The sequence below is a fragment of the Engystomops pustulosus genome, chromosome 2 (genome assembly GCF_040894005.1).
Source record: "Engystomops pustulosus chromosome 2, aEngPut4.maternal, whole genome shotgun sequence".
NCBI lineage: Eukaryota > Metazoa > Chordata > Amphibia > Anura > Leptodactylidae > Engystomops > Engystomops pustulosus.
This window is the reverse complement of record NC_092412.1, coordinates 160,831,524-160,858,424: the sequence shown is the minus strand read 5'-3', so window position 1 is coordinate 160,858,424 and position 26,901 is coordinate 160,831,524. Positions and strand designations below refer to the sequence as shown.

The 26,901-nt window shown below is 39.6% G+C and overlaps 1 long non-coding RNA gene across 1 annotated transcript; it reads right to left on the bottom strand.

Annotated features, from left to right (window-relative positions):
• On the bottom strand, positions 1-26,184 carry LOC140116640 (uncharacterized). Its single transcript, XR_011852877.1, has 4 exons — positions 26,098-26,184; positions 25,799-25,831; positions 22,278-22,330; positions 1-164 (listed from the first exon to the last, which is right to left on the bottom strand). It is a non-coding gene; the product is annotated as an uncharacterized lncRNA (long non-coding RNA).
• Between the last annotated feature and the right edge of the window lie 717 nt (positions 26,185-26,901).

Sequence of the window (26,901 nt, the reverse complement as noted above, 5' to 3'; positions counted from 1 at the left end):
TTGATTAAAACTCAAGTCTATATCGGTGTTTTTATGTATCATATCCATATATCATCAGAATCCATTGAGTTCAGGGTAGCACCATCTAGTTTTTCTTCTACACAGGATGGTATAAGTATTGAACCTGTGCTGTGTGTGATTTGCAGGCTGAATGACGTAAAGAGCTAGAAAAAAATGTAAAGAAAATTAAATTATAGTTGTGGGTGAATGGTAACATCACTTGTTCTTTGTATCCTTACCAGATCATAGGTGTACAGTAATTTTTAACAGTTTATAACATTTTAGAGCCTTATTTACAAATCTGTCCTGGGACAGAATAAAGCCTTATCGGTCACGCCTAAAACTTAACTTTTACTAAATTATAAGGTAAAAAATAACCTAATTGAGATCACGCTATTTTTCTTTAAAACTACATGTTTGGGCTGTTAACGTGACTATATATGCATAGCAGAATGAGAATTAGCTCAGTACGTAAATCTCAATATTGGATCTCTGCAGTGATCCTACTTATTGACAGCCACAAACATGACACTTAAAAAACACACTCGAGCCCCCCCAACTTAATATTGATATATGTGTTGGCAAATAGGTGTATAGGGTAAGCATCACTCCCTTTTAGTCGGACAGGAAATAACCCTATAATATAGAGACTGTTCCTTAATTGGAGAAGGCAACCTATTAACCCTTAGCTGTTCTTGCCTAAATCCGGTAATCAGTTTCCCAGCTATCAGCCTAGAAGCGTTCTGGGCACTTGTCCCACGTAAGGGTTATTGCCGTATTGGTCCTCAGTGTAGTGTTATCAGTGCACCCTTTGTGCCATTAGTTGTTACCGGAGGATCCCACAATTTTGATAAGTGGATTATTCAGCTCCCGTGGCAGTTCAGCCACCGCGCCAGCCAGCTCTCGCGATGATCATGTCGAAACTTTGCGCATGGGTCATAGGTCCTTCGCGCATGCGCGCAGAGATAGAAATTATTTGCTTGAGCCGGTGTGATATTCTAAGCTACTGCGCTGATGCTGGTTAATAAGGATACTAATATTTAGTAACTATCGTCTGCTCGATCAGAATTAGTATTTTAATAGGGTTAGTCTCTTCTAAGCAAAATTTGTACTGGGGAAATAAAATTTGATATAATGTTTATTAATGTGATGTTCATTCTATCCATATCCTGTATTTGGTAAGTATAGTTGACTTTACATATAGGAAATTAAGTCCTACATAAATCCAACTTAGGGATTCACACGACCGGTGCCGGCCGTACCGTAGCACGGCGGGCACGAAGCAGCGCGCGGGGAGAGGCGGAGGGGGAGAGCGCTGCTCACCCCCGCTCCTCTCCATAGGGATATATGGCGCACGGCGCCGTATGCCCTGAAAAAATAGGACATGTCCTATTTTTTCACGTGGCGCGGAGTAGTACGGTGCCGCATGTGTGCTGCACCGTACCACTCCCGCAGGGCGCCGCGCACCCATTGCCGTCTATGGGGGACGTATATCGGCTGTATATACGTCGGCCGTATATACATCCCCCTTGCGGTAGTGTGCATGCAGCCTTAAATGAAGCTTGAATAGTGTAAATACTGACACTTAATTCTTATAATGATATTATGTGACCTCCATTCTGGAAAATTACTCATTTTTATATTAGAACTGCTCAAAGCAGGTCCCACTAATTCAACTTCATGCTCTTGCAGGTTTATTGTTTCTAAAAGGAGAAGTTAATGTAGCTATGAAGATAAGCCGACTTAAATTACAATGGTTCCTAAATTGCGTGATTTATAACAATTCAATCATAATGTATAATACAATAATTCCAACAGGGCAAATCCAACACATTGAGATAATTTAACTCCTTAAGGACGCAGCCATTTTACAGCTTAAAGGGTAGAGAATGGCAAGGAAGGATAGGGAGAGAGCGCTAATAGTGTGACACCTTTTTTGGAAATAATCACAGGGTATAGGAGAGAAATGTGCTCACCGTGTGTGGTTGTGCTGAGAGTAGGCACAACACTACGTTCAGGTATTGCAGGTGCTGCCTTCAGATAGAGATCTCCTATGTGTCGTTCGCCAAAAACGACACAGGAGATGTGGGCGGTATTTGAAAGGGGTAGTCTAATCGAATGGCGCACTCTGGGGTATTGGTAAAAGGTATTTTATTGACAATTGATTTTATAAGATCTTTCAGTCACAACGCATTTCGGGGCGCAAGGACCCCTTTATCAAGTGGAGAAGACTAAGTACAGGAATGGTGGTGAAATAAAGAAAATATAGGTGGTAGTTCGAAATTATGGACATAGGTTGGAAAAAGATCATTGTAAAAAATTAGGTAATATTAAAAATTTATCCTTTCGAAATGTTTGAAAGAAAAGATATGTCTAAAACGTACATATGATAATGAGTGGTTAAATCGATTGATAAATTAATAGATTAATAAATTAATTACATAAATGTGTGCATAGATCAATAAAATTAAAATTAAAAATTGATTAGCTGTATACATACAGATATAGAAAACAATACATTAAAAGGCAATACATATGGTGAGATTTCATATAGTCGAATAAATAATGGTCATAGGTATTTTATCAACAACTTAGTAAAAATGCTAATAATAGCAATAACAATCAGTGGATGTCACAATATATAAATATGTCAATATATAAATATATATGTATATAAAAAATACATGAATAGCTAAAATGCATAAATAACTCAACACTTGCATAAATAACTCGGGGTCATGCTAAAATATGTCCCAAAGAAACAGGAGAATTGGCTAATTGGAATGGTTATTACCTGATGCCACAGGTAATGCTGAAAATCCGGAGGCATTAGGTATGCGTGCCTGCGCCTGATTTTATCTATGTGTGGTGGGGAGCGGCTCGCGCCTGAAATTTGATCCGGCGCATGCGCAGTGGTATACTTGTAACCTAAAAGATGTCGGTTCCAGTTAGGGCGACAGAAAGGTAACGGAGGCTGCGCATGAGCAGTGGGTAGAGAGCAGTGTCGTGCGCGCCTGCGCACTAGATGGAAGAACTGCCGTGTAGATAGACTGTGTCCGGGTATTTAATGAATACATAGTGGATCGACTTAATAGGTGAGTGCTGTTGGGGCAGGCTGGTAGGGTGAGTATATTTGGCATTGTAGGTCTGTACAAATAATTGGGGAAAAAAAAGGCTGATCAGGATATTATTCAGATTAAAATGAGATATTGGGAGATATATGCTATATAAGTTGAATGAGTAGTGTGGGATATAGAAAAAAACGGCTTTCTACACTGCTCTCTACCCACTGCTCATGCGCAGCCACCGTTACCTTTCTGTCGCCCTAACTGGAACCGACATCTTTTAGGTTACAAGTATACCACTGCGCATGCGCCGGATTAAATTTCAGGCGCGAGCCGCTCCCCACCACACAGATAAAATCAGGCGCAGGCACGCATACCTAATGCCTCCGGATTTTCAGCATTACCTGTGGCATCAGGTAATAACCATTCCAATTAGCCAATTCTCCTGTTTCTTTGGGACATATTTTAGCATGACCCCGAGTTATTTATGCAAGTGTTGAGTTATTTATGCATTTTAGCTATTCATGTATTTTTTATATACATATATATTTATATATTGACATATTTATATATTGTGACATCCACTGATTGTTATTGCTATTTTTAGCATTTTTACTAAGTTGTTGATAAAATACCTATGACCATTATTTATTCGACTATATGAAATCTCACCATATGTATTGCCTTTTAATGTATTGTTTTCTATATCTGTATGTATACAGCTAATCAATTTTTAATTTTAATTTTATTGATCTATGCACACATTTATGTAATTAATTTATTAATCTATTAATTTATCAATTGATTTAACCACTCATTATCATATGTACATTTTAGACATATCTTTTCTTTCAAACATTTCGAAAGGATATTTTTAATATTACCTAATTTTTTACAATGATCTTTTTCCAACCTATGTCCATAATTTCGAACTACCACCTATATTTTCTTTATTTCACCACCATTCCTGTACTTAGTCTTCTCCACTTGATAAAGGAGTCCTTGCGCCCCGAAACGCGTTGTGACTGAAAGACCTTATAAAATCAATTGTCAATAAAATACCTTTTACCAATACCCCAGAGTGCGCCATTCGATTAGACTACCCCTTTCATTTTACAGCTTAAGGCTTAGGCTGCATTCACACTGCCGTATGGAGGACGTATATACGGCCGACGTATGTACGGCCGATATACGTCCTCCATAGACGGCAATGGGCGCACGGCGCCCTACGGGAGCGGTACGGTGCAGCACACGTGCCGCACCATACCGCTCCTCACCCGGAAAAAGATAGGACCTGTCCTATCTTTTACCGTAATACGGCGCCGTGCGCCATTACTTCCTATGGAGAGGGGCGGGGGTGAGCAGCGCTCACCTCCTCCTCCTCTCCCCTTGCACTGCCGTTGCCCGCTACGATACGGTACGGGCGGGCAATGGCAGTGGGAATATAGCCTTAGTCACATTTTTTCGATTCTGACTTGCGTCGCTTTATATGGTTATAACTTTTGAAAAATGTTACTTATCAAAGCGATTCTGAGATACAGACCTATATAATATAAACACACATTACAAATACAACTATTAGATTTCTTTCAGGTCTGAATGTAAACTGTCTGGCCCACATTTACTAAAAACAGTGCAAACTACACTATGTGCAGTTTGTGCACTATGTGCAGTTTGTTTGCAGAGGGTGGCAGATTCAGGATTTTGTGGTGCCCTCTGCACTGCTCCGACAAAGTGCACCACATCACAATTCTTTTGGAATTGGCATGATAAAAGTGGTGCATGGCCCTACTAAGCACAGAAACGCCAATTTCAGTGCAGCTGTGACACAAATGTGTCTTGGAAACTTCTTAAATACATGTGCATGCAGTTTGCACTGAAAAGAATGTGCAAACTGGCGCAGGGGCTTTAATAAATCTGGGCCTCTGAGCTTGATTCTGCATGCTCAAGCAGTTTATATTGCTCTGCAATACAGTATTCTACAATACTATATTGCAGTGGTGGCAAACCTATGGCACGGGTGCCAGAGGTGGCACTCAGAGCCATTTCTGTGGGCACTCAGACCATCACTCCAGGATAGAGTTCACCAAATCTTCCTGCAGTACCAGGCAACTTAAGAGATGCTGCTCTCAGTGCTATTTTAAAGTGACACTTCATTGACTGTTTGGAACTGTGGGAAAAGTGAGAAGGTGTGGACAGAACTGCAATATCTTTAGAGGTTCTTATTGTGTACCCACTATTCTTCCTCAACAGAGACCCTGAAGATAAGCTGCAACGAGAGTCTGAATTTGCCCTCCTTATTTCAACTGTATTGGTTGCCTCCTGGGGCCGATATGATTGAAAGATGTGGAAAAACAGGTAGCAATAAGTTACTGCTTAAAATATTGGCACTTCATGGTAAATAAGTGGATTTTGGTTGTAGTTTGGGCACTCGGTCTCCAAAAGGTTTGCCATCACTGCAATATTGTGTGTGTATATATATATATATTATATATATATATATATATATATATATATATATATATTGTACAATATGTGTATTGTAAAGCAGTGGCTTGGACTTTAACAGACAATCAGAACATCACTCCAAGTGTACATAAAGGTAAAAAAGCTAAAAACATTTTTAAAGTAAATAAAATAAAGTCTGTAAAGTAGCACATTTCCATAGAAATACCTAATAAAGTATTAAAAAACAAATACACAAAAAACACATTCTGTATTGGTACACCCAAAACAATCTTTCAATACATCTGAATCATTATTGGACCTGTACAATGAATGCTATAAAAAAGAAAAACTTGCCAAAATATTATTTTTCATCAATAGCCATCACAAAAAAAGTTCAAAAAAGTGATAAAAAAATGTTTCATGCTTCGCAAAAATTAAACCCTCCCCAACAGGAAAATACAGAAAACATGAAATATGAAAATATGGCAGTGCTTAACCCCTTCACAACTGACCATCCTAAATATATGTTGGGCAATTGTTAAGGGAAGTATGGAAAGGGTTCATGGACAAAGCCCTCTACCTGGGAAGTGTTACATTCGGTCATGTAAATCAGAAAAAAGAGGCGACACTCACTGATGTGTAGATCCTTTTTATGTCGTAAACGGTGCAGTACAGGGATAGAGCGTGGCCTGGCGATGGGCCATTTCTTACCAACTGGCACATTCTCAAGCCTTTTGCATCGTCCGTCTGCGGCGCGCACAATACACGCATTGCGGATGTCATCAAGGAGACAGTGTAAACTAAGTGTGATAGTGACCGGGTGAGTCATGGATGCGTTAAAAACATATATAGGTAAGATCTCATACACTCTGCGTTTGTTTTGAATTTCTAATTTGATATTGTTTGTGTTTTTAATGCATCCGTGACTTACCCGGTCACTATCACACTTAGTTTACACTGTCTCCTTGACACCATCCGCTGGCCGCGTTGCATATATTGTGCACACAGCAGACGGATGATGTCAACGGCTTGAGAATGGCACAAAACGGCCCGTCGCCAGGAACCGCTCTATCCCTGTACTGCACCATTTATGAAATAAAAAGGATCTACAAATCGGTGAGTACCGCCTCTCTTTTTCTCTGATTTACATGCACGTTTGGACTATACCTTTTTGGAACCTTGTGACTAATATTGCCATTTTGACCAAATCTCCACTAATGACAGCTGTTGGGGTCGAAACATATGTGGATAGTGCCGAGAACTTTTTGCTTTTATGTGGATTTTACAGTTGCATTTGGTGCTGGCACTGATTGTGGCAGTTAACCTGTTGCTGCATGCATGCTGCAGGATGCCACCATCTTTAAATGCCAGTTGGCGCCCTCAGTGACAGCTGGGAGGCTATTAAAGTTTCCCGTAACTCTCATTAGCTATATTATATTACAGTCTGCGACACACTGTAATATAAAAGCAGTATATTTACCGTTGTTTTACCGTTTATTGTATACGTGATCAGGGCTGAAATCATATTAAAAAAAGTTTTAATAAATAGAAAATCAACCCTCTTATATAGGGATTGCTGCATCCTAAAATGCCAACAACTATTTTCAGTGGGGAACACTACAATGGAAAATAGCGCCTAAATGTCTGAATCACCACTTTCCATTGCATCCCCCATGATGGCCCCAATTGGAGGATGACCAGGGACAGGAAGCAGATAAATTAAATGCCCCACCCCTGCATCTACACACCAGTGTGTCCCTTTAGGAACAAAAATAGGTCTCTCCTTGTCTCCTCCAGTGAGATAATCAGGGGGATTATTCCCTTACCCTGTCAGTTGGGCTTCGATCTGTGCCTTGGCCCCTTCCTGGCCTTTCGTGTTTAACGGCTGCCGTCTATCTACAGTGATGACTTCTGCTGGGGACAAAGTATGCCGGAAGTTATTTCATGGAGAGCGAGTTCAGGAAGACGGATTGGTAAGTTTAAAAGTTGCAGGCTCGCATGGTGCTTTGAGGAATTCCTTCAGGTTGGCCATGTGTGCGCTTCCATGATCGGATACAGTATACCATTTGCAGTCCTTCTTTGGAGGTACAAGTGACATCCATATATGTTATATACATATATATACCATGCACTTGGACTTATTGTTTCTTTTACGTTCGCTTTGGCTCAGGCAGTGGGGCGGAGATTTCAGGTCTAAGTCTAAATTATGTGTAATCCCGTTTGAAGGAGCATACATGATCAGTACCGAACTAAACACTTTTCTGGAGAAAGCGGCTGATAAAAAGAAAGGGTTCCCAGAGTCAAGAACGGGCCAGAAGAAGCAGTCATTTCATGAAAACAAGGAGAGAAGATTTCAATACACAGGCAAGGAGAAGCATGATAGATGTATCTACCCTAAAAGCAGTAAAGGAAGAGGCTTTCTACTTTGCTCCAGCAATTCCACACCGCCTTTCCGAAAACAATTACACCTGAGTGGGGGCAAAATTGACGTCTTTTTATCAACAGTGGCTTCAGATCACATCAAATCCTTGGCTCCTGTCGATAAAAAGAGAAAGATACAAACTAGCATTTGGTTCTCTAAATTACATTGTAACCAAACAACCCTCACAGACTACTTCATCTCAACTGTGGCTGGAGACCCAGAAGTCACTCAGAATGGGTGTGAATATACCAGTACCTCCAGAGGACCCGAGCAATGGAGATTATTCTCCCATGTTCTTAACTCGACGCAGCCATTTTACAGCTTAAGGCTCAGTTCCATTTTTTGGATTCTGAATTGCGTCACTTTATATGGTTATATAGCTTAAGGCTCAGTCCCATTATCAATACTATTCTGAGATTGTTTGTTTATTTGTTTTTTTCCTCACATGTTGTACTTCATTTTAGTAGTAAATTTTGGCTGATGAGTTTTGCGTTTATTTACAAAAAAATTATGAATTTTTTTAAAAATTTGCCATTTTTAGAAATTCAAAATAAGTTGCCGAATAACATTTCCCATATGTCTGCTTTAGATTTTCATAATTTTTGAAATGTTTGGATAATTTATTTTGACGTGACGTGGCTAACAAATTGAATATCGGTTTTCCATGTTTTCAGAATTGACCATTTTGGGGATAAATACAGTTTTGAATGAAATTTTACATATTTCACATCAAAACCCCCCTATATAACCAACCCATTTTCAAATCTGCTCCCTTCAAACAGCTTTTACAAAGATTGTTAACCCCTTGAGGTCTTCATAGTAATTACATCAAAATGGAGGTGAAATTTAGAATGGTCAAATTGTGTTGGTTATACGTTCATTTAGCCCTAAAAGTTACACATTTCCAAAAGATAAAACGAGAAAACCCACCATACAATTTGTTCTGCAATTTCTCCCGAGTACAGAGACCCCCCCCCCCCACATGTGGCCGTTACTTGTTTTACGGGCGCACAGTGAGGTCCAGAAGGGAAGGAGCACCCTGCAGCTGCCAGGATTTTAGTTTCCTCATTGGCCCCTTTTGCAGGCTATAACATTTTTTCGGTTTTTCATTATTGGGGCCATGTGATGGCACTTTTTTTGCGGGATGAGATGCTGTTTCCAATGTTGCCTTTCTGGGGTTGGTATCCCCTATTGTTGAAAATTTAGGAATATTTTTTTGAGGGCAGGAGTAGAAAAGCATTAATTCTGTACTGGATTTTTAACTTTTTTCTTTTTCGTGTTCCCCGTATAGCCTAATAATCATGATATCTTTATTCTATGGGTCGATACGATTTCGAAGATACCAGACATGGATATTTCTTTTTACATTTTACTAAATTTGCCAAATAAAACCTAACACTCCGATCTCTGGTGTTACACTGGGATGTCGCCTATTAGTTATAGCCGGCACCCTGTGTTTCCCAATGCCAGTTTGGCTCAGATCTTGACCTGAACTGGCATCAGCATTGCGTCCGATATATCGGACGCTGAGCACTAAGTCACTGCACTCAGCGTCCGATATATCGGACGCAGAGCGCCAACAGGTTAATTAAAAAAACAAACGTGTTGTTCCGATTAATCTGCAATCTAAACATACATATTTGTTACAGAGAATTCAGGATGGAGTCTGTAAGGAGACATCAGCGACCTTTATACAGCCTGGAGCCTACGTGTGCACAATCGACCTGAGGAGCGCATTTTATCATGTGCCAATTGATCAATCATCCCAGAAGTTCCTCAGGTTCAGAGTATGGATGCCGGAAGAAGAGGAGACTTGTTTCCAATACAACGCCCTCCCTTTTTGAATTTCACTGTGGCTTTACTTCTGCTGGAGTGCCCGGGACTTGTGGGGGTATAAAGTACATAATCATGAGAAGTTGCTACTAAAACTTGAAACCTTTTCACATCCGTAAAAAAAAATGGAAACGTGAAACAAATAATAAAAATAAAAAGACGACAAATGGCTAAAGGTTTCTACCAAAAAAAAAAATTTGTGGTGTGATTTTTTTCCTAAATTTTTGAATCCCCCCCCAAAATAAGGAATGGATCACCGAAATGAGGATTGTCTAGTTAGTTAATACTTATGACACGTTAGGGCGGGCACATTTACTTACCTAGTCACTGGAGTTCACTGAAAGTTCATTGTCCATCTACAATGCAGCGTGCGACTATTCCCTTACATCGTGCGCCGGAAATCATGAATGTGTCGCTTGACCACTCAGGTCCGACAGAGTTGATCATCTTTTTTTGTGGTGCATCTTAAACACAGGGCATGCGACACAATTTAAAAGTACGGCGCTCAGTCCCAATCAGTTGGACTGTCCAATGGCACGCCCCCTAATTTGTGTCGCATGGAAGCCAGCGCAGCTACACCACAAAAAGTCTTGCATGTACCACAATCCCAGTGCACACACTTCTTAAAAACATGTGCAAGCTGTTTTAGCCCTGACAGAAAAGTGTGCAACGTGGTGACCCTTAGTAAATGAGCCCCTATATATATATGTAGGAAAGAGGCAGCACTCCGAAGTACGTGGAAAAGGGTGAAGCGTTTATTCCATGTACAACGCTTCACCCTTTTCCACGTACTTCGGAGTGCTGCCTCTTTCCTACAAATATCTTGACGGACCCCAGCCAAGGGTCCTACGGCTGCTGCACCCTCGCCTGCCTGTGCTGCTTCAGCCTCTCCTTCTTGTATATATATTATACCTTTTTTTTTTTTTTTTTTGCACTCTTGGATATGTTATAACTGGTATTATCTAATAGTGACTGTGAAACACTATATAGCTATGTTTACACATGATGGGAATGGTGGTCCCGTCATTGGATTGTGCATCACCTTATGTGTCCCATCTTGGCTAAATGTAGCTATAAATTCTTCTCATAATAATATTGTAATTGTTCCCATTATATGTGTTATGGATTTTCTAAATTAACTTTGACTGTTTTTAGGACGATGGGTCAATGCTTTGTCTTTCTTTTGGTTTTTGGTACGCTCTCAGCCCTACATCTGAAAGGAGAAGAGAACAAGGAAGCAGTCTCCCTCAGCAGGAAAAAGATTAACCAAAACGAATGGTGTCTATACAACAACATATTTTCAGATCTAACTGTGAAGTGGGGTCAACCAATGATAGATCTGTTTTCTACCTGTTCAAATACCAAAAGTATGCATTTCTTCTTGCTAGACCCAGAAGTGCCAATATCTCAGATGGATTTGTTTAGTCAAACCTGAAACGTTCCGTTAACTTATGCATTTCCACCCATTTCAGTCATACAGAGAGTGGTTAAGAACATACTACAGATATCTGCCCAAGCAGATCCCATTCTTCTCCCTCCTCGTGCCGACCTTTTGTTCCAGGGACCAGTCCACTATCTGGACCCGCAGGCTCTCCAGCTGTGAGTGTGGATCTTAAAAGGAGCTTGCTAATATGGCTATAGGCTTATCAGATATAGTACTATTAACCATGAAGGCAAGTCATAAACCTGTTACCTATGCCATCTACTGCATATGATGCACAGGATTTGATAATGGCCTAAAAACTTTCTCCCTTAAGGTCCAGATATCGTCTATCAGCGCCTTCTTTGATACATCTCTGGCAGATCATAGATGGATCCAAAGGTTTGTGAAAGATGCTGCTAGACTAAGACTACATTTTAAACAGAGCATCCCCAACAGGTCCTCACTGGTCCTCTCTTCGAACCTTTAAAGGAGGCCATCAGCGAGAAGGCTTGGAGAGATACAAGCCCTCTCCACTAGAGAAACGCACCTTAAAATTTATGACAATAGGGTTACTTTATTACTTGACAAAATTTTTGTTCCAAAAGTATCGTCTAGTTTTCATTGTAACCAGAATCCAAACACCAAATAAGTCACCTGGCATTCTCCTGATGTTAGAAGAACATTTGTTCATTATACAGGCGGTCCCCTACTTAAGGACACCCGACTTACAGACAACCCATAGTTACAGACGGACCCCTCTGCCCCATGTGACCTCTGGTGAAGCTCTCTGGATGCTTTACTATAGTCCCAGACTGCAATGATCAGCTGTAAGATGTCTGTAATGAAGCGTTATTGATAATTCTTGGTCCAATTACACCAAAAATTTTGAAACTCCAATTGTCACTGGGGCAAAAGAAAAAAAATTGTCTAAAACTTCCATTATAAAATATACAGTTTCGACTTACATACAAATTCGACTTAAGAACAAACCTCCAGACCCTATCTTGTATGTAACCCGGGGACTGCCTGTATTGAAATATTAAAACCTTGGAGGAAAGAGGGAACATACACGTGTGTGTGTGTGTGTGTGTGTGTGTGTGTATGTATGTTAATAATATATTTTCTGGCTAATTTTTCTATGTATGTGAAGTGTAACGTGCAATAAATTGGGTTGCATTCACTGCTGGTGTAGTTATTGTAAGACACTGGAGTATGAATGCAGGGGTAACTTCTCTGCTTCCTGTCTCTACAGAGGTCAAAAGGTCATCCTCCAAATAGGTCCGTCATGATGGAAACCGAATTAACAGTGAGAATAATTCCCATTTTTTGTGATTTTTGCCTCCAATAAAAATTTGTATAAAAAGTGATCCAAAGGTCATACAGTTTTCAAAATGCTATCAATGAAAACGTCTTTCCATCCTGCAAACAATGACACCTTACACCATTCAATGAAGTATAAAAAAGTTATAGGTGTCAGAATATGGCGATGCAAAGAATTATTTTAATAATGCAAAGCTTTTGTATTGAGACATAATTAAACTATATAAATTACTATATAAAGTATCACTGCGATCATACTGATCCAAGGAATAATGAAGTGTTATTTCGATTGCACGTTAAAAGATGTAAAAATAAATCACATCAGAATATGGTGCAACTGTGTTTTTTTGACAATTCCGGCAAGCTTCTCAATAGAAGCCACAGAATATTTAATGGTGCCACTAGAAAATAAAATTTGACTTGCATATAACAAGTTATATAACATATAGCTTTGTTAGACAAAAGAACTTTTCTCCAATTTTATTTTTATTCATTATAATTTGGGCATAAGTTTAACCCCTTAAGGACGCAGGGTTTTTTCGCTCATTTCTCGCTCTCCACCTTCAAAAATCCATAACTTTTTCATTTTTACGTGTACAGACCTGTGTGAGGGCTTATTTTGTGCGTAACAAATTTTATTTGTCCCTTAATGTTATTTATTTTAACATGCCATGTACTGCGAAGCTGAAAAAAAATTCCAAATGTTGAAAAATTGAAAAAAAAACGCACGTTCTTGTGGGCTCAGTTTGTACGACTTTAAATGTGCACTCAAAATAACACCTCAGCTTTATTCTTTGGTTCGGTGCGATCGCGGTGATACCAAATTTATATAGGTTTTATTGTGTTTTAATACATTTTCAAAAATTAAACGAATGTGTACAAAAAAGAAAAAAAAGCTAATAACTTTTTCAACTTTTAAATGCCGCCGGCGATTTTGCCGGCGGCAACGGAGGGGTTAATAGCCGCGATCGGTGCAAGCACCGACCGCGGTTATTAGCGGTGGGGGTTTTCTGCAATATGAAAAAAGCCCCACCTTTGTATGAAGAGGACTCAGCCCGTGAGCCCTCTTCATACACTCCTTATACCTCTGCGCCATAGAGCTACGGCGCAGAGTGTTAAGGGGTTAACAAAAACTATATAAATGAGATATTGCAGTGACCCAGAGAATAAAGATATTGGGGGAGATTTATCATAAACCGACATATGATAAAGCACCGCTCCCTGCGCCCACGGTGTATACATCATGAGGCTTAGTCCTCATGATCTATCTGCTGGCCATGCGCCAGGCCCAACCTGGCATAGTTTTGAGTAAAAAGCATACAGACACAGGGCAGAAATACAACTGCTCGCTAGTGCTGGTGGAAACAGTTGTCTAAAATAGTAGGTAAAATAGTTGCTAATGGATAAAATTGTACATATACTTAAATCTGTGTTTGAGTATACTCTAGATCAGTGCTTCTCAACCTGTGGGTCGGGACCCCAGCGGGGGTCGAACGACCAAAACCGGGGGTCGCCTAAAGCCATCGGAGCCGAAATTTTACTGTGTTTTTACTGCGAGTTGCATGGTTTGGGGGTCACCACAGCATGAGGAACTGTATTGCGGGTTCACAGCATTAGAAAGGTTGAGAACCACTGCTCTAGATTAACCTGTATTTTTTGTATTTGTCATATATTACAGCTAACAAGATATTATGTGGGTAAAAAAAAATAAAAGTAACCATAAGTTACTAGCCATTAAATAACTAAGGTTTGACACTTTATTGAGCTATTTCTACAGAACTTTTTTTTCTTTTTGCCAGCGAAAACCTTGGAAACACATTATTGTATGCAGTGTCAGACTAGGGGACCGAGGCACCCACCAGTGAAATTGATTGTAGGGGCCCACCCAGAAAATTAAATGCACTTTTTTAGGCTATGCTGAAAAAAGGAATTTTTGATAGTATGAACTATGCTTAAGGCCGTGTGCACAAGATGCAACTGAATTACGTTTTGAAAAGCATTTCAAGCAAATCCAGAATCACTACTCTCAGAACGCAGATGTGTCTAGAATGGAATGATTGTGTCTGGTAAGTAACCAGTGTTTTGGTTTAACATGGCAAAACACTTGCTGCTACTGAACACAATTGTTTAGGTCTAGACAAATTTGGGTTCTCAGAGGAGATATTCTGGTTGTGCTTGAAATCCATTTCAAAACACAATTCAGAAGCATCTTTGGAACATGGGAGCATTAAGCAGGACCTCTTATTAAAAGCAATTGATGTGTCCCCAAATGTTGTGGCCCCTTTCACATCCCTGCTCTTATTGTGGTCCCCCCTCACAACCCTTTCAAATTATGACTCCTCATTTTCCCTCATTTTGACATCCCGTCTCACCCTCATATAGTTTGTCCTTTCATCTCCCACTCTCATTGTGGGCCCCCTTTTATCTCACTTCTCTTATTTTGGGCTCCCATTTATTTTGAGCCCCTTTAATCTCCCCCTCTTAGTGTGGCTTCCTCTCATCTCCCCCCTATTAATTTGGCCCCATTTATCTCCCCACAATTCGTGTGGCCCCCCTTTTATCTCCCAGTGAAGATGACATCTGGCTTACGTCCAGCGGTCTTGCCAACATTTGAAGTGACATTAAAGGAGAGAAGATCTCTCAGAATGGCACCTTGGAGGTGCCCATGCATGTATCTATTCTACTAAGATTCCATTTTTTGTTTATGCATATTAGTCACTAAACCTAATCTATAGCCAATGAAACCATGGTGAGCAATGACGTAACTAGGAGAGGCTGGGCCCCATGGCAAACATATCTACACATATATATACAATTACACACATTAATATTCTTATATCTCATTCGCACTCTGCACCGTACAGAGCTACTAAGGGTTATGAAGAGGCCGCCATCTTTGTCAAGATCGCTGCTTCCCGTGACATCATCGGGGAGCTACGATTGACCGCCGTGATAGCCTCAGGTTTGTTATATGGCTTCTGGAGATTCATCACAATGTGCGAGTGGCTCACTGTAATGAATCCTATGTAAAAATGCTAAAAATGCCAAATACTGCAAAAACCTAAAAATTCGAATCGACGCATTGTTCTCAAAATGGTAGCAATGAAAACGTTGGCTTATTTACCAAAAAATGACACCTCACAAAGCTTTGTACACCAAAGTATTAAAAGTTATTAGCATCAGAAGATGGTGAAACAATTTTCTTTTTTCGTACACACTGGGGCAGATTTATCAAGTGTCTGAAAGTCAGAATATTTCTAGTTGCCCATGGCAACCAGTCATAGCTCAGCTTTCATTTTACCAGTGCTCATTAATATTTTAAAGGGGAGCTGTGATTGGTTGCTATGGGCAACGAGAAATATTCTGACTTTCAGACACTAGATAAATCTGCCCCACTGTTTCAATTATTGAAAAATGTTAAAACACAAAAAACCCTATAAATTTGGTATCACTGTGATCGTACCAAACCAAATGGAGTTCTGGGAAGAACAGTCGCAGCGGGAGGGGTCTGGTGGTACGTATCAGTGAATTATGACCCGGCTGTGTCCCCCCGGGCCTCTCCCCCTAATGTACCCGGCCATGGACGCTCCCTCTGCGACAGCGATTGTTACGCCCCTGATGGTGAGCACCTTGGAGGCTTATATCTTAACAACAATAATAAACTGCTGTAGCTAAACGATATACTAGACATTCTTTACTCAGATACCAAGAGTGTCTTTGGGGGAGATTTATCAAGCTAACTAAGAGTAAGTATGTGCTAAGTTGCCCATGGCAACAAATTACAGCTCCCCTTTAAAATATTCATGAGCACTGGTAAAATGAAAGCTGAGATGTAATTGGTTGCCATGGGCAACTAAGCACATTCTTACTCTTAGGCATCTTGACAAATCTCCTCCTTTATGTCTGAGTAGTTGATAATTACTTCATTTGTAGCAGAGATCAATACACCTAGTAGCAAAAAGGTTTTAGTTTGATATCCAAAACATCCTATTCTCCCCTTGTTATTGTGGGCCCCTTCATCTCCCCCTCATATTGAGGCCCCTCATCTTCCCTCATATTGAGGCCCCTCATCTCCCCCTCATATTGAGGCCACTCATCTCCCCCTCATATTGAGGCCACTCATCTCCCCCTCATATTGAGGCCACTCATCTCCCCCTCATATTGAGGCCACTCATCTCCCCCTCATATTGAGGCCACTCATCTCCCCCTCATATTGAGGCCACTCATCTCCCCCTCATATTGAGGCCACTCATCTCCCCCTCATATTGAGGCCACTCATCTCCCCCTTATATTGAGGCAACTCATCTCCCCCTTATATTGAGGCTACTCATCTCCCCCTCCTATTGTTGGCCCTCTCTCATCCTTCCCTTGCATTGTGGGCCTCCATCTATTATCTTCCCCTCTTAGAACTCCCAGTGACCCCCATCTTATATTGCCTCCCAAAATCTCCCACTAAATTTGTCAGCCCTCTCATTTGTGATCCCTCTTAATCAACCTCCAATTGTGATCCCCTTTCCTCTTTGCAATGCAGTTAAAAAGTAATGAATAAATAATAATAAATGTATTAAGGCTTCACTTAGCTTTAGCATGATCATATTCCAGAATGCTTTTCAGATCATGCGGTACAAATACAATAAAAAATAAGATATAACATGGAATTTAAATTGTTAAATCAAACAATTAGAGTGAGGTCCCCAGCCGGAAGAGCTTAAAGGATATCTACCATCAGTTTAGCCGATGGTAGATGTGTATCATCTTATAACAGACAATTTTTCTCAAAAATGAACTTTATTACAAAAGCTAATTAGCTCAAGTTGCTCTGTAGAGCATGGATGGGGAGATGAGTAATACACTTCTACCATTGGGTGAACTGATAGTAGATGTCCTTTAAATCTATGGGGAAGATTTATCACCGTTTCTACGCTAGAAAACTGGCATAGAAGCAGTGATAAATCTCACCCTACAATAATTTCTAGATTTTAGATTATCTTGAAGCTTGTTAAGCCATATATAAAAAACATTCTAATACTAAAATAGAGTGTGCATTCAGAAGAAAATCCTAGGAAAACACATTTAGTTGATGCAAAATCACAAGTCACTAATAATTGACATCTGATGCTTCTTCCAGTCTTCCCAAGTTCCAGTAGAGAAGTGCTGAACTTTGTTATTTATTCAGGCATACCAAGATTTTTTTTAAATTTCCGTTACTCATTACTTAAATCCTTAACGACCACAAACACTTGTTTCATGGTTAAAGCTGAAACACTTAAATAGAAAATAATGAATATTTAACAAATATAACATCTAATTGTCAATGAAATATTGAATTAGCGGTTACTTAAATACATAAAAAAATCTTCAGTGATTTACATACTTTGTAGAGAGCTCTGTGGAATTGGCTGAACACGGGACATGCCGAACATTGTGAAGTAGATTTAGTTATATTTAAAGGGAGCCTGTCAACAGAATTTGACCTAACAAACCACTACCAGTATGTTGTTAAACAGGTTAATACCTCCCAGGTGATGTCTTTCATGTTCCAATGTGGTGGTAATATCTGGAATATCAACTTTAAAGTGAGATATAAAATGGTCTAACATACTCAAGGAGGCAGAGAGTTTAGCACTTAAGGGGGTTTGCCCATGAAAGAATATTCTCAAATTTCAATCCACTAGTGATGTTTACACGATAAAGATCCTTTTTAACCCCTTACGTTATAATTTTACTCAGTTTTATTGCTGTTTTAGCTCATATGACTCAGTGATGGTCAGTGTAAAATTCCAAAGTGTGGACTGGGACTCTCTAACCAGACACTTCATGATTCATCTAGTTCTGTGTGGTTACAATGTGGTTAGATGATCAGGATACAGTGTTATGTACACTTTCGTTTAGCTTCTGAACATTCTACTAGTATCTGACACATAGAAAGAGAGATGAAACAGATCAGAGATGAGAGATGAGATCCATGAGATGGATATAACACACAATGACACTCTCAGATCTTATGTGTCTGTAGCTTGTAGCTTTACTCTCCTTGCAATGTGTTGTTTGCCGGCAGTAAGTCAATGTATGTCTGTGTCAGCTCGTCCTGGAATGCAAGGGTGGGGGCTAGAGGGAGAGAAGCTCAGCTCAGAGCAGTGTCAGACAGATGAACAATATTGTCTGCCTACCCTTAACTCAGAAGATACAGGGTCGGATCTAGGGGCAGCCAAATTTGTGTACACTTGGACTGATGGAGACTGGTTGGAAATATATCTGTGAAATGCTGTATTTTTGTTAATAACATTGAGAGAATGTGTTATTTTGTTATCCTGAGTACATTTAAGAAACTTGCTTCATGGGAATAATACCCCTTTAAGTCAAGTTCTAATGTAAGAATGCCACTTTGCTGTAATTGATGGCCTTGCATCGAGGAACATTGGTAACTGTCCCGCCAAAGTCCATTGCACAATGTCAATCACAGCAGAGAGAGTGTTCTAATGCATCAAAAGCTTGACTTCTGTGGCAACTGGCAAGTTCTTATCATCTGTGAATGTATATAACCAATTTACACCTCCCTTCAAAGTAGATATGTCTCTTTCATGATGCAAGATATTGGTATCATCCAAAATAAGTAGGAAAGTTTTAATCTCCTGCACAACATAATGGTGGTGGTTTATTAGGTCAATTTCTGCTGACAGATTCTTTTTAAATTGGGGATTGGGGTGTGGAAGAATAGCAATTAGAGATGAGCGAGCACTAAAATGCTCGGATGCTCGTTATTCGATACGAATTTTTCCCGATGCTCGAGTGCTTGCATCGAATAAAGAACCCCATTAAAGTCAATGGGAGACCCAAGCATTTTTTCACTGAAAGAAAACATTAAAAGAACAGTGCAGAATAACACATTACACATGTTTACAGATGTTTTCCTTGTAAGAACACATTGAAATAACACAATTCTTCACTTTGCAGGTGTTCGTGCATGTCTTCCGCTAAGTTAGGAGATGTGCACGAACATCTTTCAATGTGTTCTGCACTTAAATGGTCCTGTGTTCACTGTTTTCACTATTTTTATTCTATTCTTCACGTTGCAGGTGTTCGCGCGTGTCTTCAGATAAGTTCGGAGATGTGTGCGCACATCTGCAAAGTGAAGAATAGAATAAAAACAGTGAAAACGGTGAACACAGGACCATTTAAGTGTAGAACACATTGAAAGAACACTATTCTTCACATTCCAGATGTCCGTGCACATCTCCTGCGAACACCTGCAAAGTGAAGAATAGTGTTATTTCAATGTGTTCTTACAAGAAAAACATCTGTAAACATGTGTAATGTGTAATTCTTCACTGTAAACACTGTTCTTCACTGTCTTCTATTAATTTAAGGCTTGATCTCGAGCTGGCGAGATACTCGTCCAAGCAACGAGCCGGTCCGAGTATGCTAATACTCGACCGAGCAGTATACTCGGACGAGTATACTAGCTCATCTCTAATAGCAATACAATACACTCCAATAGAAAAGAAAATCCCAAAAATATTATAAATACGAGAAATGGTGTAATCCATTGGTGTAATCCAATGGTGTAATCCACAGAGGCATTACGAGGGTAAGTGGGGAGTCCTTTGACTCTTGCAGGGATCAAGGGGTATACGTCTGTGCCTCACATTGTGGTAGTCCATTGTGGTGTTGGACCAGTAAGAGTTAAAAACATGTTTTTTTATGTTTTTACTTTTGTGTTATGTTATCTCATTGTATGAATTTTTATCTTGCAGACACATTAGACAAAAGTGGTCCACTGTGACATCAAAGAACATCTACAAGAAAAAGGACATTTAATGAAATATAATTTCACACACAGGGAACCAAACAACAATTACCCTCTGCACCAAAACCAGGCTATAAAATATGGTATAATATTCAGTATTGTAGCTAAACAATAGGGAGGTAGGAGCAGCACTAGTCAGTAACAGATTTCTGCTTTCTTGGCTGTGTAAAAGCCTGCACACAGCCGACCAAGCTGAGATAAATCCACCAGAAAAAATAGCAATGGAGAATCACTCTATAAAAAAAGTACATTCTTTTATTCCACCATAACCAAAAAGTGACGTTTCGCCCTCTTTATGAAGGCGTGATAATGCCTTCATAGAAAGAGCAAAATGTTGCTTTTTTTGCTATGGCTAAATAAAGGAATATACCTTTTTATGGAGTGCCTCTCCGTTGCTAATTTTTCTGGTGAATTCAGTATTCTATATTTTATTGTGTGGCTAAAATTATGGTTGATTCAAATTAAGTCCAATCACATCTATCTGATGTGTACCAAAAGGTTGAAAAAGGTAATATTAGTATACAGTATTAGGTGTATAGTTGAATAAGTTAATATTAAGAATAATATTAAAAGTCAATAAAATAGGCTATCTTCACACTAATCAGAGATTCTGTTAGTATTTTGTAATTTTAGATTTGGCAACTTTCCAAGTTCCTTTCTGAATAATAAAAATAAATGTGCCCTGTCCACTGCTAAGTAACAGAAGACTCAACCTCAAGAACACTAGATTTCCAAGTTGTTGTAAAGGTCTGTCTCTGTCACTTTTAAGTGCCAAAAAACACAACAGCAACGATTAATGATACAACGAGAAACAAATCGGATTAATGATTATCATTATTGGTATGCCTCTAAACCCACTAGTTCCAAGTGATAAAACAACTTGCTATCAGTCATCCCAGCTGTTAAGTATATTCAAATACATGTCTTGAGGATAAACGAATAATGGTTAGAAATAAAGATATCTTTCCCTACCCAGGGCATGATGGAAGATTAACCTGTAATTTCCCAGTTGATAAAAAAGTTTGAGGCAGTCTATATGCATTTAAATCTACAATGAATATAATCAAGCACATTTATCCAGTAAAATAATTTTCTTCTGCTTAATCAGTAGTGTGAAAAAAATATGTACATTTTATGGTAAATATAATATCACTAAATTTTAAGAAAAATGATGGACTGTCCACCACTGGGTTCTACTGCTTGCCAAACATATACATACATATATCACTGACTAAAATTAATAGCCTAAAAGAAAAATCCCTGTTATTAATGGGTTTATCGGCTATCCCTTCTGGACTCCGATTCTGTACTATTCTTGCTATCTTGTTGTGACCCGGGCCCCGACCTCTCTTTCCGTGTTTTTTGTTTGTCAGTCTCGTTCCGGGTTAGGACTGTGGCTTAGGGAGGGGCCGACACCCGGTTAATGCCCACAACTTATATAGGCAGTAAGTAAGTAGGCAGGGGACAGCTTGGTTCAGTTTAGGGCTCACATTCCTGTCTGTCTTTCCCTGTGCTCCAAGCCATCCCCTCCTTACACCCTGTATAAATAATTTATACAGTCAAGACTCAACTGGTGTGTAATGAATAACACTATAAATGTATACATTACATTTAACAGTTTAAACACTTGTAATAACAAAGAAGAGTTTGTATGTGGATTTGTTAGGCAGCCAGTTTCTCTGTATAATTTGTATATAATGCCTATAATGACTAGTTGCTATATAGTCAGAGGTGGAAGTAAGCTAATCTGGGCAAATTTGGACAATCCAATTACAACTGGACTGCAGGCTAAATTCCATTCTGGTGTTCTATACCACAGTACAGTCAATCACTCCTCTTGAACCATGTCATGCCTCCCCATGTTTTAGCAGCCTAGGTTCATTTACAGTTTCTCTTTTGAATAATGGACAATGTCTGTGCTATATACACATATAGTACAGACCAAATATTTTTACAAACCTTCTCAATCAAATCGTTTTCTGTATTTTCATGATGTTAATTGTAGATTCACACTGAAGGTATCAAAACTATGAATTAAACACGTGGAATTATAGACTTAACAAAAATGTGTGAAAACTGAAAATATACGCTAGGTTCTAGGTAAGTAACCACCTTTTGCTTTGATTATTTCTTTGTACACACTTGGCATTCTCTTATAAAGTATACAGTTCCGACTTGCATACAAATTCAATTTAAGAACAAACCTACAGAACCTATCTTGTACGTAACCCGGGGACTGCCTGTACGCAGCTGATAGTCCTACTAAATGGACTGTTTATGTATTATGACAAGAAAACCGTGAATCGCAAATAAAAGCAAATCGCGTAATACATAGGTTAAAATCAGACAGCCTTGGGTCTTTGTATGACCCGAGGCTGTCCTAGTAACCGATCGCCGCTTCCTGATGACTACACATGGAGCAGCGATCAAATCCAAAAATCGAATTCCACGTGCTCCCGGGATTTAAATACCTCAGGCAGCTTTGCATGTTTAACACCCAGGATCAGTGTCAGCACCTACTGCGAGAGTTACCGGTGGGTGTTTTCTGCAATAAACAACAAACACCCACCAGGTATGGAGAGGGCTGAGCCGATGTGTGACATAGTATTATGTCACACGTCAGTAAGGGGTAAAAGACCTATCCCAAGTAAAGATTATTAACATCAGATCAGTTGGGGCTTAAACAGAATGCAGCATTTGGATGAGCACAACAGCAAGCTCTACTGTGCTTACCAAGCATAATGGTGTGTCTTGTTTAGTAGCTGCGTTTCACTTGAATCTAATTGGACAGAGTTACCAACAGACCATGTGGATAATGAACATGAGTTTAGGTGCAGATTATTTGTGCACTGATTTGTGGTGGCGCCAGGTGTCAGATCCCAACCAATATAATAATGCTAATCTATTAGTAGTTTTTACGCAAACGTATGCTATGTCAAGTGGACGAAGTGATGTTCCTAGCAACTAGTCATGGCTATGATTGGCCAGGAGGTCCACTTATCTCTACTCACTGCTCCTCCTCCACCATTATGATTCTATATTATCTGACAGAGTGAGCTTCTACCTTGCAGCTTTCTGCTTTGACAGATTTCACTGAATTGACAGAATATAAAGCAGATTAGGAGGAATAACGTGGACAAAGAAGCAGTTTACTCTGATAAGCTATGTTGTAAGGTTTCATATAGTAATTTGTACTAATGATTTTTGCAACATTGGTTAAAAAGAGAGAGAGCATTGAAGTGGATGGAAATCTACTAGAATACAATATGTGTGTACTTATAATGTTTATATTTTTATATATATATATATATATATATATATATATATATATATATATATATATGTGTGTGTGCTAACATTTATGTAAGGTATGTTTGTTTATGTTTTATAGTACTTTTGTGTACCATATACAGTACATGACGTGTGTGTGTGTGTATATATATATATATATATATATATATATATATATATGTATATGTGTGTATATATATGCATGCTGTACAAGCACATACAGTTTATTTTAATTATAGTTTTAGGTTTTTTATGTGTGGTAACACATGCTCTATGCTCTCTATATAGAGTAGTATCTGTGTCTATTCAATAACAATCTAAAACATAAAAAATGAAATCCCACTATTTTTTATGTGAAATTTTGTAAATGGTTTCAAATGACAAGGACCTACTGGAATATTTTGGCAAATTAGATTACTACAATATTTGAATTTGTTTCATGACTTGAAATCTCATATCAAATATTTCCATGATATTTCTCATGAAAAGCAACTACATCTTTAAAACAGAATCTATTGTTGCATGTCAAGAAATAATACAAGAATCAGTGCATCAAAGGGAACTGCTTGAGCTTTGGCTTGGCCTTTGCTCTGCTTCCCTGGCATGGCATGTATATTAATGTTCTCCAGTCACAGTGATTAACTTGGACCTTGGCCTGTTTCTACACATTTCCAGCCATCCTGCTAATTAAGTGGATACTATTTTCTGGTCCATGTCTCTTACAACCACATTTCACTCTTCTTCAGAATTGTTATGATTGGCCTTTTCCCATTAATGTACTTCATTAATTCTTCTCAACAGGTGATCCTACTCATTACCTTTTTGAGAGAGATAGACCATTTAGTTTCCCAGAACAGAAGCTGCTGTACCTAATATTCTCAGGCTTTTTCTAGTCTTTAGCACTTTAAGTTAAGGGGTTGGTTCACATGAATGTTAATTTCCTTTGTCTTATGAGGCATTCAGTCAGTTGAAACATAAAAATTAACATCTAAAAGAAACATATGGACTGGACATCAGAAATGTAATGTGTAGGAAAATATTTCATGTAAAATTAAAGGGGTTGGCCGCTTTTTGTAATGTGTGTGTATGTGGCGGGACATTGGGTAATTTACCAACATATATCTAATGAGTTCTGCACCGCTTTCTTGATATGTAAAGCGAAGCCGCCTGTCTTCAACCTAATCAGCAAGACATTCCTGTCCATAAGATGCCTGAAGATGGAGGGTCATGTGATCTCTAACTAGCCATTGTTCATGGACACATAGGGGCACATTTACTTCACCGAAAGTGCATTGTCCAACGATAAGGCACTCTGCCACGATTCACTAAGATTGTGCGCCTGATATCCTACATGTGTTGCTTCCCCACTCAGGTCCGCCGAGTTCACCTTCTTCTTCTTGATGTATGTAACTGCATCGGATTGCAACACAATTTGAATCTTAAATTCCGCGCTCAGTCTGAATCAGTCAGATCATCTGACGGCACCCCCCAATTTCTGTCACATGAAAGTCAGCGCCTGCGCCACAATCTGACACAATCCCAGCACAAACCCCTGTTAACTACCTGTTAAAGCCGCGCAATCCCCAAAAATGACAGAAAATCCAACTAAAGTGTGGACGCGGACCCTTAGTAAATAAGCCCATAGAGATCACATAACCCTCCATCAGCGGACATTTTATGGTCAGGAATGTCTGGCTGATGAGGTAAAAGACAGGAGATGTCAATTTACATATCAATAAATCAGAGCAGAACTTTTAATAGATGTTTATTGGTAAATTACCTAATATCTTGCCACTTACACACACATTACAAAAAACATGAGGTAAAGTGGCCAACCCCTTTAATGATGAATCAAAATGTACATGTAATCAATTGAGAACAATAGTTGTGTTTAAAGGTCAGATCTGGTTTATCATAGGGACAGATTCATATGCAGCATATCAGGTGTTAGTGTCTGCATTTGATTTTGGTGACAAACCACAAATTTTTGCGCTACTAATTCCTAAGTACTGAGTACTGGAGTGTATTCTTGCCTTCATAAATCTGTGAACTACATCTGGATTCACTTGATAAAGGGAGACATGACACCTTATTGTTTGTACTGTAGAGCACACCGTGGCTGGATGAGGAGTTGTGACAATAATATCATGATCATTTTTTCTTTTTTTGTAAATAAACGCACAACTTACCAGCCACAATTTACCGCTAAAATGAAGTATAACCTGTGGGGAAAAAAAAACAATCTCAGAATCGTTTAGATAAGTAACAGTGTTCAAAAGTTATAACCATATAAAGAAAGGCAAGTCAGAATCCAAAAAATGGGGCTGAGCCTTAGGCTATAAACTGGCTGCTTCCTTAAAGGGAACCTGTCACCAGGAGACCCATTTTTAGCACTCCCCCAGTCCCCACAGAGCATATTACATACACTGCCAAAGTGTTTTTGTATAAAAAATTGGTTTTACAGAAAAAAAGATATGTTATATTGTACCTGTCATTAGCATCTGCTGTGTGACTAGGCAGTTGCCTTTTGAGAGGAGCTGGAAAGGAGCAGTTCCCCCCCACCCTTGGGAAACACGTGGCCTTTTCAAATATATGAATAACTCCCCACACTCAGGATTGGCTGTAGAGCAGCAGGGGGCGTCGCTAAGCTAAGTGATGGGTGTTTTCAGGGCCGCATCTGCCATGAGCCATGATGAAAATCCTGCCTCAGGCGGCAGATGGCATAGCTCTGAGGCAGGCGGTCGTGCACAGCCCAACCACTGTGTACCTTCATGTGTACTGATGCTTCTAGCACCAGCGCTGCCCAGGCACTGCAATCAGTTCTCTCAGCATAGCATATGGGCGGCACTGGCTTCCTGGATGCCCCTGCTGGCTGCCCGTGATGTCTGGGAGGGATTGTGCTGGTGGGTGAAGTGGTTCCACACACAGCTGATCCTCCAGCTCTGCAGTGTAGGGAGAGTAAGCCCCGCCCACCAGCTTGGAGCTTCTGCTGCCACTCAGCAGACTTGTCCTGTGTGCTGCTGCTGCTGTCTCCCCTCCCTCTCCTGCACTGTTCTGGTAGTTTACTGTGTAGTCGGCAGTGACAGGAGGGAAGGGGAAGAATTAACAGTGACACAGGAAGCTGAACAGGAGGACAGGAAAGTGATGCAACAGATGCCCAACTCCTTCCCTGAACCTGATCCCTCCAGCAGCCCACACATGTGTCTCCCCTCAGCTGCTCACTTTCTCATCAGTGGCCCAGTCTTATCTTAATACTCCCCTCAGCTGCTCTTCAGCCTTCTCCATCCCCTAG